Source organism: Falco cherrug, chromosome 7, assembly GCF_023634085.1.
Source record: "Falco cherrug isolate bFalChe1 chromosome 7, bFalChe1.pri, whole genome shotgun sequence".
Taxonomy (NCBI): Eukaryota; Metazoa; Chordata; class Aves; order Falconiformes; family Falconidae; genus Falco; species Falco cherrug.
Genome location: NC_073703.1, coordinates 62,650,711 through 62,663,753, shown reverse-complemented (window position 1 = coordinate 62,663,753; position 13,043 = coordinate 62,650,711). Strand labels below are relative to the sequence as shown.

Genomic DNA, 13,043 nt, shown 5'->3' with positions numbered 1-13,043 from the left:
TGGAAACAATTCCTAATAGCGGTACCAAATATTTGTATTAAAGATACCACAGGAGCCTATGGTTGTGCAGGCTGTTTCCCATTGTGGTATTTTATGACAGAGGGTGGAGCATTTCAATGAGAAATGAAGGAATTTTACCTGTTTGCAGAAAGACTAGATTTCATCAGTGTTTTGCAACTTGGTATTTAATGTTGGATCTGAAAATCTGCAGTGTTGATGTATGTTACTAGTAAAGATACTGAGAAGTACTCCTTTAGCAGAAAGAGATGTATGTATGGCAATTTTCAAAATAGTAAACTTTTGCATGTGTCTAAGAAAAAAAAAAAAAAAAAGGATGATTTCTAGTAAGTATATACCTGCAATCTTGTATTTGGGCACTAGGACAGAACAGGATGATGCTGAGTCCCATCAGGAATGGACTGCTGATTTCAGAGGGAAGTTTGCTTTATATGCCAAGAATGAGAATGAAGATAGTGTGAGTGTGAGCTTATCAATGAAGATAAGATGGTGGTAGTTTCCATTTATGTGCACCAAAGCTATATATGTACATATAGATATAGCATGTTGCAGAAAGATTAATGTATGTAGACACTAGCTTTGGTTTTTAGTATATTTTGTGCATGCAAGAGTTTAGTAAAAATGAAGTTCCTTTTTCATACACCAAAAATTAGATAGAATTTGTGTATTTTCACATGGTGCAGCCAGTAATTCCCTTGAGATTCTCATAGAATTGTTGCAATTGCTGCTGAAGCCTGGTGTCAAGTTTGTTTAGCCTAGAAATAGTTGGCCTGAGGTAAAGAACCATTGGAGGTTTTCACATTTGCAGTTATAATTTAGTAATTTATGTTTGCATGATGTATGACAAATTGACTAATGACTGCCCTAAAGAGAAATGCCAGCCTGGCATTTCATATGCAGAAATCTTGTGGCAATATCGGGCAGACTGTCTACCCTACAGGGCAGAAAAACTCTGCTGCTCCATTCTTAAATTTTATATTTTAGTTAGGTACAGTTCCTTGAGTAGTCTTTTTTTCCAGGAGCTGCTTTTAAATGGAGTTCTGCATTATGACAGAAGCTTGACATTCTGCCAGTAAAGTTAGAAATGAAGGCAACTTAAAATAAATACTGCTGATATTTCTCTTTCTCTCTCCCCTTCTCCTTCTCTTTCTCTCTCTCTCTCCCCTTTAAGGAAAGGCATATGTTCTTATCCTAACTTGTCCCAGTAGAGGGTCAATTACAACCAGTTGGCTGCAAGTCCAATCCAAGAAAAATACTGAGTACAGAAACTTCAGCAACAGGTACCAAGGGCCTCTAGTACAGTCAGTCATTCTCAGTACATATGAAATGTGAACATAAAGCCTATGGGTAAGATATTTTTAGGCCCTAAGTTTCCTGTGATGGTCCAAAATGAATCAATAAATTAAAGCAGACATTTTTGTGTAGTTAGGTATTTTCCTGGATAACTCTTTAAATGTCCACAATAGTATGAGGTCTTTTATGTGAATCGTGAGAATAGAACAATGTCTTATTTAGAAAAATACGCCTTGCCAAATGTTCATGTGTAGGTATATATTCTGCAACTTGCTCTTCTAGGATCAAGTAAACACTGAACTATAGAGCTAAATAAAAAACCAAATATGTATGCATAATAATAAATATGCATAGTAAAAAAACCTACACATGTGGTCTGTTTTGTTGATGTCAGTCCTCACATCCTCTCACACACGGTGTTTTAGGACCATCCAGTAGCGGAATTCACCTCTGGTGAAATAAGTTTCTCCCAAATCAACTAAGGTAAGCATCAGTATATTGAATGTCAGAGCTGTGCCAGATTGGCACAGGAGCTTTGGCTCCTGTGCAGATGTAACGGTGTTGAGACCAAGGCCAGCATTAGTATTTAGCAGTATCTTTGGGCAAGTATATTTAAAGAGCAGGCAAAGTTTGGACTTAAAGATATATAATTTATTCTACGGACAAACTGTAGAAGGAGAGGTAAATGTTACTCTTTTTTTTGATGAGAGCATTTAATTAAGATGACCTGTCTTCTGTACCTCTGTATTTACAGACTGGAGAAGGAATATGTGGTTACTAACATTAATGCTTACGCTGCATCTTGATTAGATTTAGAGAAAGCAGCAATATAGGCTTAAAATGGCCCTGTTCCACCTTAATCTTTATTCAGGAGACCATTGGTCTCAGCCCTTACATGCATTTGCTTTCTATGGTTTGTCACCTGTGTGCTTTCAGTACGTAACTCACAATCATTCTTAGCTCCTGAGATCCTAGATACATGTGATGGACCAACACCCGGATCATTCTGTTGATATTCGAGGAGTAGAACCAAAACCCTAAGCACAAAATGAAGAGTCAAGGCTTCCCAACCACAGAAACTAATGGTTCAAACCCTCTGCAGGCTCTGTAACACATTCCAGTGGATTACATGAACTCATCTGTTTGCAGACTGACTAATACTGGTTAAACTATATTTAATGGAACAGATTTTTCTATAAAAGATAAAAATGCAGGTTTAGTGCATTAAAAGTTTTGTAGGAGCAGCTCATTTTGATAACTTCTCAATAATAAGAATAGAAATGAGATAGTCCAACAATTTTCTGAATTCATTTCAAAGAAGTATGGTTTTGATATAATAAAATATTTTTTCGCTGATTTTGTCCAGTCTTGCTTATTACAACGTGTCTTCAATACTCATAAGTAACATTTAAATATATATTTCAGCTTGTCACATTACATTGATATCATAATATGTTTTAAGTTTTTAAAAATAATAAAATTGGCATGTTAGGAAATTATATGGTTTTTATCTTGGAAAACTGAATATCTCAACACTGCCAGAGGAAAATTTGACATTACAGAAAGCAAAATTAGTAGAGTAGTCCTGTTATTTTTTTGTCTTGAATTTTTATTCAAGAAATTGTTAAAATGTTCCTCTTATTTTGACTTTTCCCCTCTCAGGAGTATCAAGTTTGCAACATAATGAAAATTCTAGTTAGACTATCCCTACTGTCAAACACTGCATGAAATTTGCCCTGTCTTAAAACTTGCTCATGTTTCCAGTGATACTATTTCCTTTAGTCTGTGGCTCTGACAGACTAGTTTTCCATTTTTCATATGGTGTATTAGACCAGTTATTTTGGGTAGCACACCTGCACGGTTTACTGCCAGGTTTGTCCAGTTGGGATGTTCAGCAGTTGCTGATCACTGGAGGCCAGCAGAAGTTGTCAGATAATGGGGTTTCTTTGTATTCCTTTGCTATTCTCTCTGTTCCTCCCTGATGCTTTTATCTGAGCCCACAGCAAGAAAAAAAAAGTGTTTAATGTATGTTGGGCCACCTGATGCTTCTCACATAAGTGGTAGAAAAGTGTGGGTTTTTATTTACTGTTGCTTTTCCTCTAAATTACAGATAGCCCAGCAAGGCTGACATACCTGTGACATAAGGGATGCATAAGGAGGCATAGGATGTTAGAGGATTTCAGTCATGAGACAAATACAAAACTATGTTTGTCTTGTTAAGGAAAGTTATAAGAAGTTTTGGAATGTGCATTGTGTGCAAATATAACTGAAAATATCCTTTTCTCATTTAGTGTTTAAAAGAGAAGTTTGGTCACTTAACATATGTAGTCAGGAGGACATTTTGAGTGCAAGGAACAGATTCTTTTGTGCCACTATGTCACCCTAAGGAAAAGAGGCCAAAAGGATGATCAGTGTTGCATGAAACGGAAAAGCAAGGGTCCTCAGTGTGACTTGTGATTCTGTTTAGTAGTAAGGTACATACTTACCTTGTGTATAGGGAATATAGAGGAGTTGAGGGCAGAGTACAGGAAATTCAACCTCTGCGCTGAAGAATTGCCTCCCAATTACCACTGTTAACCAGGAAAGCTGTCTGAAACATGGGGCTCATGCCTCATGCTGGAGAGCCTAATAAAGTATTTTTCAATGGCATTTTCTCACATAACTAAAGAGTTAGAAGACTATGGGAAAAGATCTTTACATAGAAGTGAGGACTCTGGCTATGAAACTATTTTCTCTCTTTTAGTTCAACATTGTGCTCCATCCTAACTGCTTAATGATCCATATCCATGTGCCTCCATGAAAAACAGAGCTCTAAAAACAAGTTTTCTTCTAAAAATAAGATTTTTCTTTTCCCATTCTTCCTTTCTGTGGAGGTTCATTTGGTTGAAGAAAGTAGCTGGCAATTTTTGCTTTGGTATACTTGTTACTGAAATATAGGATCTCAGTTCAGTTTTTTTTCAAACAAGATGCTGTAGATCAGGCTCATATAGTACAGGAGAATAGTTCACATTATTAAAATATTAGTCTTAATGTATACTACCCAAGAAGAAAATGAAATGTGAAAGAATTTGTGTGTCATACAGCACTCCTTCCTGTTGAATCATTAAATCATTGCAGGCTTTGATTTGGATTGATTTGGCTTAACGCAACTGCTGAGCATTTAGAAACCAAGATACCACAGAAGGTGACTGCTGAGGGCCACCACAGAAGCTTTAGATGGGAATTGTTTCACCTGAGAGACGTGTATTTGACAAATGGTGTAGTAAGCAGGGCTTAAAGAACGGACAGCACATAACCGATGAGCTTAAATATAGTAGGAGAGTATTGCATGCTACATAATTCCCACTAGTAGGAAAGCAGCATTTAAAGAGTTTGAATTTTATTTTGTGTGCTGTTAAGTCCACTGAAAGCTAGTTGGTTCCCCTCTGTGCAATACACAGCTACACAAATTGAACCCCAGTCCAGCCTACTGCTGAACAAGCGGGTCTGTATTAGACTAATGCTCCTATATTGCTAATGAAAGGAAGGTAGGAGAGCTTGGATACTTCCATTTGTGTTAGTAAGTCTGTGCAAAAAGAAAATGTCAGAATTCTTGATCTATTTGGCTAGAAATAGCTGCTGTTAACACATTAATTGAAGACAATCTATAACTCGAGAGGTAAAGCAGTCTACATATTCACAACTTGATGGTAGCATGTAAAAATTGTCTGTTTGCATGCTGTTGCAATACAGATAGGTATTATTTACTTGTTAAAAAAAATTAGGTACATCAACAAGTACTGAAGTTTATAGTCAGTTATACTGACACATAGAGCCAGTACACATGCAATAAGATTTGTCGTTAAAGCCCTAAGACAGAGATTCAGGAAATCTGTCTTTGGTTTCTAGTACTTTCAAAGCCCTCCTATCTAACCTTGGGCAAAACTCCATTTTCCATAAGCAAAAGGAATAATTTTTCATTCTCAAGATCTTTTCTCATAATCCATTCGTTTGTTCTTTGTGAGGCATTCTGATGAAGCTGTCCCACATGCTGAAATGCTGTACATGTGTGGGGATACATCCTTTGTTGGTTAAATGGCTTCTTCAAAAAGATTAATGCTCACAATCTTTTTTTTTTTTTATGGCTAGGAAAGTGATAACGTTTTGTTTTGTTTTGTTTTTTTAATAAAATGCAGGCAAATCAAAAAAACTGAAAGGCTTTTTTCTTAAGCAGGTTACTATAAGACAAAAATCCAAATAATGAAAATTATGGTCACATTAGTTGCAATAAAAAAAAAAATCGTATGAGACCAAATAAACTTCATTGGCACAGCCTATTGTTTTTAATCTTTGCCTTAGCAGACTTCATTAAGCAAGCAGGCAGTCTGTCCTTATCTGTCCCTGTAGAGTACTGTGCACTGCATTCTGTCAGTCCTAGGAATTTCTGTCTTTCCCTGTCTCATCTCTGCCTCCAGAATTTTTTGTCCTGTTGTGATCGTGCCTGTGTGGGGAAGCTGGGACTGGTTGGTTATAGTATGGCTGGTTGTGCTGTCTAAAGCTTTCTCTATGTCTTTGACTATCATTTTTGTGAGTCAAATATTTGCCTAAGGTTACACATGGCATCATTTCATGAATTCTGTTTTCTTGCCTCTGTCCAGTGCAGCATAAAATTCTCTTGTATAGTACAGGGAACAAGAAAGGTTGCATATGGTTCAGTGCCCTGTAGAATCTAAGGCACTTTTTCTTCCCCACTGTCATAGTTTTACATTAGGCAAGAGCAAGGAAAAAAAAGTGAGGGATCATACAGAAAGGATGGTAGTGGATAAACAGTATGATTTGTGCACCAGTGTTGGGTTAAGGATCAAAGTTTTAGAATAAATAATTTCTGCTTATGTAGCAAAAGAATGGAGAACATATCTAGCAAATGGTGATTAAAAGAATTGAATTAAAATGAAAGCAAAAGTGCACAATGGTACAGAAATTAAAATATATGGAGATATTTCAGTAAACAGAATACTGGTATTTTGAGGGGATTCTTTTAGTTTAGGCATTGTTTGCAAAGATAGTGCTTAGTGAAAAGGAGAAGCCTCTGGTATATAGAACAAAGAGGTAAGTGATATATGTACTGACAAAAAGATGATGTTGCAATTAGTTTGATTTAATATGTTTTAGTGTTAGTCCAAGCTACTTTGTGAAACAATTTTGAATATCAAATTAATTGAAAGAAAAATAACTTATAGGTGATTTACAAACCATGAATAATTATTGATAATATTTACATCTCAATAAGCTGCCTACAGTGAACCTGAGACTCAGTGTGCGCCTTACGCTATATGTCTGTAGTATAAAATTCTCTGCAAAAACATGCAAATCTACAAACAGGACAGCTACAGAAGCACACTCTTGTGTTTGAGTTTGCCTATGAACAGCTAGCGTTCATCAAGGGAGCCACATTTTCAATCAGCCTACTTTTGCAGAACAGCAAGCTGCTGATTTTCAAAATGCAAGAGACAGCAGAAATAGACAGCCATTGGTTTTTGGAAAAAGACTGTCCTGGGGATACTACAGACCAGTAACGTTGCAGTTCAGTACTCCAAAGAAGGCTGAAATTGAGGTGGGAGTCTAGCCAGATGACAAAAGCTGGGATATGGCAGCTGTGAATTTGGTAGGTTCAACCCACCTGTCTCTTGGCTATGTCCATTTCATAAGATTCGATGTTTTGCAAAGTGCAGCGAGATCAGTGCAAGACCCCTAATAAACAGGTGACTCAGAGGCTGTTCATGGACCAGACAAATGAGGTAGGGGGAAATGCCGAAAGGTCAAGCTAGACATGTTGCAAGAACATGCAGGGTTCATTATGATAGGTAACACCCATCTAGTATTCCCTGTGAATACATGGAATGAACAACTGGGAATTCTCAGTAGCTTCTGATTACTCTGCACTCACTGATCCAATATACCTCAAAAATTACCTAGAAGTGTCTACATAGAGATTTCCTCTTCACCAACTTCATTATTTATTTAAAAACTTAACTGCTCTAATTATCCAAGATTCATCATAGTTTGTAAACCTTGTTTCAGAGCTCTTCCTCAACACTGGCTTTTAAGTTCTGTTGCAGAACTGCACAATGCCAGTGGAGAAAATCTCTGCAAAGACTCAGAAAGGAAGACAAAATCATTATGCAAACTACGCTTGTTCACAGTGATCTTGAATTTGATGGTTCTGGCTGTGGACTCATACTCTGGATGTGTTCAACAGGCACATGATTGCTCATGTGGAAAGACTCTCCAAACAAATTCCCTACATGAAATCTACTTTGACAGTATACCGCTGTAATGTTTTTTTCAAAGTGAAACTTTCAACATTGTGGATGTAAGGAAAATCATCCCCAGTTATAGTTATGACCATTAGAAAAGACTAAAATGGAAAGCTATGTTCTGATAGCATTCCAAATATTTTGTTGATAGCATTTTTGGTTGCAGAGAAATAAAGCTAACACTGAGCTTTTTGGACAAGTGAATACATTTTTTCTGCTCTGAGAAAATTATTACTTTGTTTCAGCAGGAATTTTATTTGCAGATGTTATAGCTCCAAACTTTGGCGTATATATTGCACATTAGATGGAAATTATTGTCACCTTTCCTGAGAGCTAGAAAGCAAATGCCATATTTTATGAAAATGCATTCCATTTTAAAATCTCTCTTATTTTTGTCCATCTCCTTTGATTGACAATTTAAGGTAAGACAAACCTGAGACGACACTATCTTATAAAACAGGTATGAAGAGAATAAAGGGAAGAATATATAAGAGAATTCAGCCATTGTTCCAAGGCAAGATTACCTTTTCTGTTATGAGGTTATTAAAAGATTATCTTTTACTGTCTTCTACAAACAAGACCACCTTCAGTTTTCTTCTGATGCTAGTCTATATATCATGGTATAATACAAGTATATCTGTGGGTGAGTCACTATTTTTTAGCAAAAGCTTTTTTGTGGAAACAAACAATGCAGTCGCTCTTACATCTTAATTCTCTCAGTCCATGAAATAACAAAATGAATCATTACATCATTTTATTTTAAACTTAGGAAATAGACAATCATTTGGAGATAATTGGCTGTGCTACATCCATACACATTTATTTAGACATTTTATTTTCTTTTTGGTTTCTTAACTTATGTATCAGTGTTTCCTAGTGGCATCTGATTCTTTCTTTCAATTCTTCATTTCTATGCTTGTTTTGCTAAGCTTTGTATCAGTCCTAGCAGGAACTGCAAAAGATCTTCAGAAGCAGGACAGCAATAATTAAAAATGGAAGAGCTAATAACATCTAGTTATTTCCAGGACAGTCTTTGTTTGAAAAAGGGTCAAGAGAAGATAATATCTTACTTACCGAACTTCAGCATACTTTTCATTAAATCTCTGGCTCAGCTCCTAAGCCAGTAACTTTTGTATGAAGCGTATTTGAAGAGGTTTGCACATCAAACCATTATTTTTTTGCAATCAAAATTCTTAGAAGAATATATGCTACCCGGTTACCAAACTTGGAGAGGCAAGGAGTTATAATACCAGATGTGACTCTTTACAAAGCTAGACACATTAATCATCTGCTCACAGTGCGTTGGCTTCTTATTCTGCTTCGTTGTCTCTCACTTGCTTATAGGCCTGAGGAGCATGCTGTTTCACAAACATAAATTCTCATGAATTTAAGGTTCTGGGTATGATCCAGTATTCTCTACCTCCTTTGGCAGTCTCCAAGGATAAGGAACAAACCAGACAATATGTGGCCAATGTAATTTTAAATGAATTTATGATATTGCATTTCAGTGCCCGATGTATGATGAATTTTCTGGTAAAATATTGCATAGAAACATACAGCTTGGATTTGAGTTCATAAGGAAAGTCAACAGCCTTGCATATCTTCTTTTTGTAGATACAAGTAGGGGTATTATAAAGTTAGAAACCAGTGCTTTAAAAACCACTGCTTTTCTTTTGTTTGAATTATAAGTTAGTTAAGATAAAAATAGCGCAGGATAAGGGTTCTGCTTAAAAACAATTTGAGAAGAATTTTTCATTTATAATTGATTTTTTTTCTATATTTTCAAAGAAATTAAAAATAATTTTCTGTTTGTGAGATAGTAGAATATTACTAGAAAAAGATCAGCATTGATATTTTGTTTAATTTTACAATTTGGGAGATTTTAATTTGAAAAAGTCTTTAAAAAGAAAATATAGAACATTTCTTAATAGAAAGTTGTGGCTAAATCTAATAGCTGTTTAAATCATTTCAGGGAGGTCAAAATGTGCGTTTCTAATGTTGTTATAGAGCTGACGAGTGTTGTTGCACAATGGCAGGAACAAGCAAGGAACAGCACTAGTGTTTCGTTCTGGCTGCTCACGTTTCCTTCTGAAGCATTGACAGCTGCTTCACAGTTTGAGATTCCCAGCTGAGGCCTCTAAGATTAATGACTCCAGGGAAGAATTGAGCCTATATAACAGTATTTCTTATAGACAATGGGGATGAGCAGACAGAATATTTTACAAGTGTTGTACATATCAACAAAACTTATCTGAATCAACTTGTGTTCCATTTCCAGTGATGCTTCCTGCGTCTGTAACACCTGTTATCGTTATGCCTCAGTAGATCTCCAGGCCACTGGAAGGAAAAGATGGTCCAATAGTATGTATGTAGCAAGACTTACAGAAAGAGCATTCTGAAATGTATACATGTCAACTGATTACAGTTTGCATATTTAGACATATTAAATTGGAAAACTATTGGATGGGAGGCCAGAATATACTTTGAAAGTGAAGCCAGCAACAATAAATTCCTCAGAACTTCTCAGCAGCAATAGTATCTTAGTGGATGTTTTTCTATCCCTATCAAATACGCTCCATTGCGAAATGCTGCATTTGTAACTTGAATAGAAATAGCTACTTTAAAAGCCACAGACAAAATCATTTCTCAACCTGCTTGAAGTTTTGAATCAAACACAGAGAGTATACAGTTGAAGCAATAAAAGCACTAGATGTATTCCAAATGATGTTTTGTAATATGAATGTCTCACTTTAGAAATCAGTAATACTGAATTTTGCACTGTAACATTATTTTATTATTTACTTTCTCTGCACTTTGAAGCAGCAACAGTTTTGCTTGTACTTAGGGACTGTCACATGGAGAACAAACATTTGGAAATTAGTTGTTCTGCTCCTCCTGATAACACATGAGTGACCACTTCTGGAATCCCTCGCAGGGTGGTGTTTTTCATCCCTACAGGATAAAGACAGTTGCTTATAGGATAATGGCAATAATTACCTGCAGCTGTAATCCCTTGAAACAAAGTTTTGTCATTTTGACATATGTCAAGAAGAATATCTTCTGGAACAAAGTATCAATTTTTTATCTCTTATACACACCTGAAGCAAGCCTAATACATACCATGGGAATAACTCCAAGCTTGCAAATGGTAGTAGTACATAAATCTAGAAGAGTCATGATATGTTTAATTACAGGAAAAGGTACAGTTATATGAACGAGTCAGAACAACCTATTGTAGTCAATATAGTTTTGTTAATAGATCCTATAATGCACAGGTATATGCAAGCATTTTGTAATACAATACAAAATACTGTTCAGCTATGTTCATTCACAGAAATAATGCTGTACTTTGTCATCTGAAAATCTAGCTAAAATTACAGAAAACAATAAAATTACTGCGTGCATTTGTTAAGTTCTGTCTTACCCATCGTTTCTTAATATAATGCTCCATTTAAGCATTATACTTACACTGAATTTGAAGATCTGGTTTTGCCCATGGATGACTTCTAATTTCAGAAAAAATAGATTGGCAAAATTGGACAGAATAGTTTTTAGTCACTGAAAAAAATTCATTTGCATGGCAGATACAGTAGTTTTAGTGTGTTGATGTGTCAGAGGATGTTACTAGAAGTCGTTGTTTTTTATTTTTTTTTAACCTGGTTTTGTATACTGATTATTTGAACATGTTGTGGAACTTGAAAAATTGGCCCTAAATTATTTCTAAGCAAACTGTTTCTTGCTGCCTCTAATTAATCCATTCATTTCTGATCTATGGGTGATGATTCAGCCCTCAATTAAGATTTAGGAAGGAGTTTGTCTTTTGAGTTGTCAGAGGACCAAACTCTGGACATATAAATAAGAAAATCTCACTTTCTTTCAAATGTTTATCATGGCCTACTGTAATACTGATACATTTTTCTTTGTATCACTAGAAGGAGGGAGAAATAAATAAAAAAAAGACAAGCAGCAAAAGAAGGGGAAAAGATACCAAAAGGCATTAAACAGCATATATTATTTTTTACTTATTATATTGGCTAGATACATGTGTGCACACATTGCTCTCCCTTCTATTGTAATTTGAAGGACTGGATCACATATCTGTATTTCGTCGTTAAGAAACACAGATGGTAGCCATCTGAAACATAGCTGGGCCAAATTAATTTCCAGACCTTCCAAAGTCACTTTTGTGTTTCTGTACCTTAAAATAAGTACACTATCTTCTGCAAAGTTCAAATCCAGATTCAAATGTCTCTAAAACTTGAACTACAAGTGATATTTTCATACTGAACTACATAGCTGACAATGCTAATGTAGTTGTAGTAGCACTTTGCAGTTTTTTACAGGACAAATACAAGCATTAGGGCACAAACTGCAAATTGCTAAATTGGAAAAAATATATTTTGAAAACTGCAAAAAGCCTATGCTTTTCTTAACTACTCAAAGGGATTTTGAGGCTCTAAAGATACTTCATCCCTGTAGAAATCTTGTGGGACATCTTTAAGAGGAGAATTCACAGATAATAAACCTTGCCAACAGCTTGGGGTTTTTTATTAAAGTGGTCAAAGAAGAGGTAATCTTGATGTATTCATATTTGCTATTCAGCCTTACTTCAGGTTAGTCATTACTCAAGCACTTCAAGATTAAAAAAAGAACAGTATGAGTAAAGATTACAGCCCACTTGAATGACCCCATAAAAACGCTGAATAAATGGGTTAAAGTGCCCAAGAAGTTAGGAATATCTGTACAAGCTGTAGTGTGTTAAACGAACACATTGAGAACAAATCTAAGGCATTTTCTAATTGGAGCATTTGCGTCAGAAGGCGAACGGTATCCTGGGCTGCATCAGGAAGAATGCTGCCAGCAGGCTGAGGAAAGGGATCCTTCCCCTCTGCTTAGCACTGGTGAGGCCACACTGGGAGCACTGGGTCCAGTTCTGGCCTCCCCAGTACAAGAGAGACAGGGTCATAATGCAGAGTCTGACAAAGGGCCACCTAGATGATGAAGGGACTGGAGCGTATGAGGAAAGATTGAGAGCTGGGACTGTTTAGCCTGGAGAAGAGAAGGCTCAGGAGGATCTCATCAACATGTACAAATATCTGAGGGGAAGGAGGGTGCAAAGAGAATGGTGCCAGACTCATTTCAGTGGTGCCCAGTGGCAGGACCAGAGGCAAAGGGCACAGACTGAAACACGGGAGGTTCCCTCTGAGCATCAGGAAACACTTTTTCACTGAGGGTGACTGAGCAGTGGCATGCACAGGTTGCCCAGCGAGGTTGTGAAGTTTCACTAGTTTCCCTCCTTGGAGAAATTTAAAAGCTGTTTGGACGTGGTCCTGGACAACCAGCTCAAGGTGGCCCTGCTTGAGCAGAGGTTTAGACCAGATGATCTCCCGAGTTCCCTTTCAACCTCAGGCCATTCCGTGTTTCTGTCATCACAAA

General features: G+C 36.5%; 1 protein-coding gene across 1 annotated transcript in view; it reads left to right on the top strand.

Annotated features, from left to right (window-relative positions):
* Window positions 1–13,043, top strand: part of SLC25A21 (solute carrier family 25 member 21) — a 255,320-nt gene that overhangs the window by 77,230 nt on the left and 165,047 nt on the right. The window lies entirely within an intron of this gene.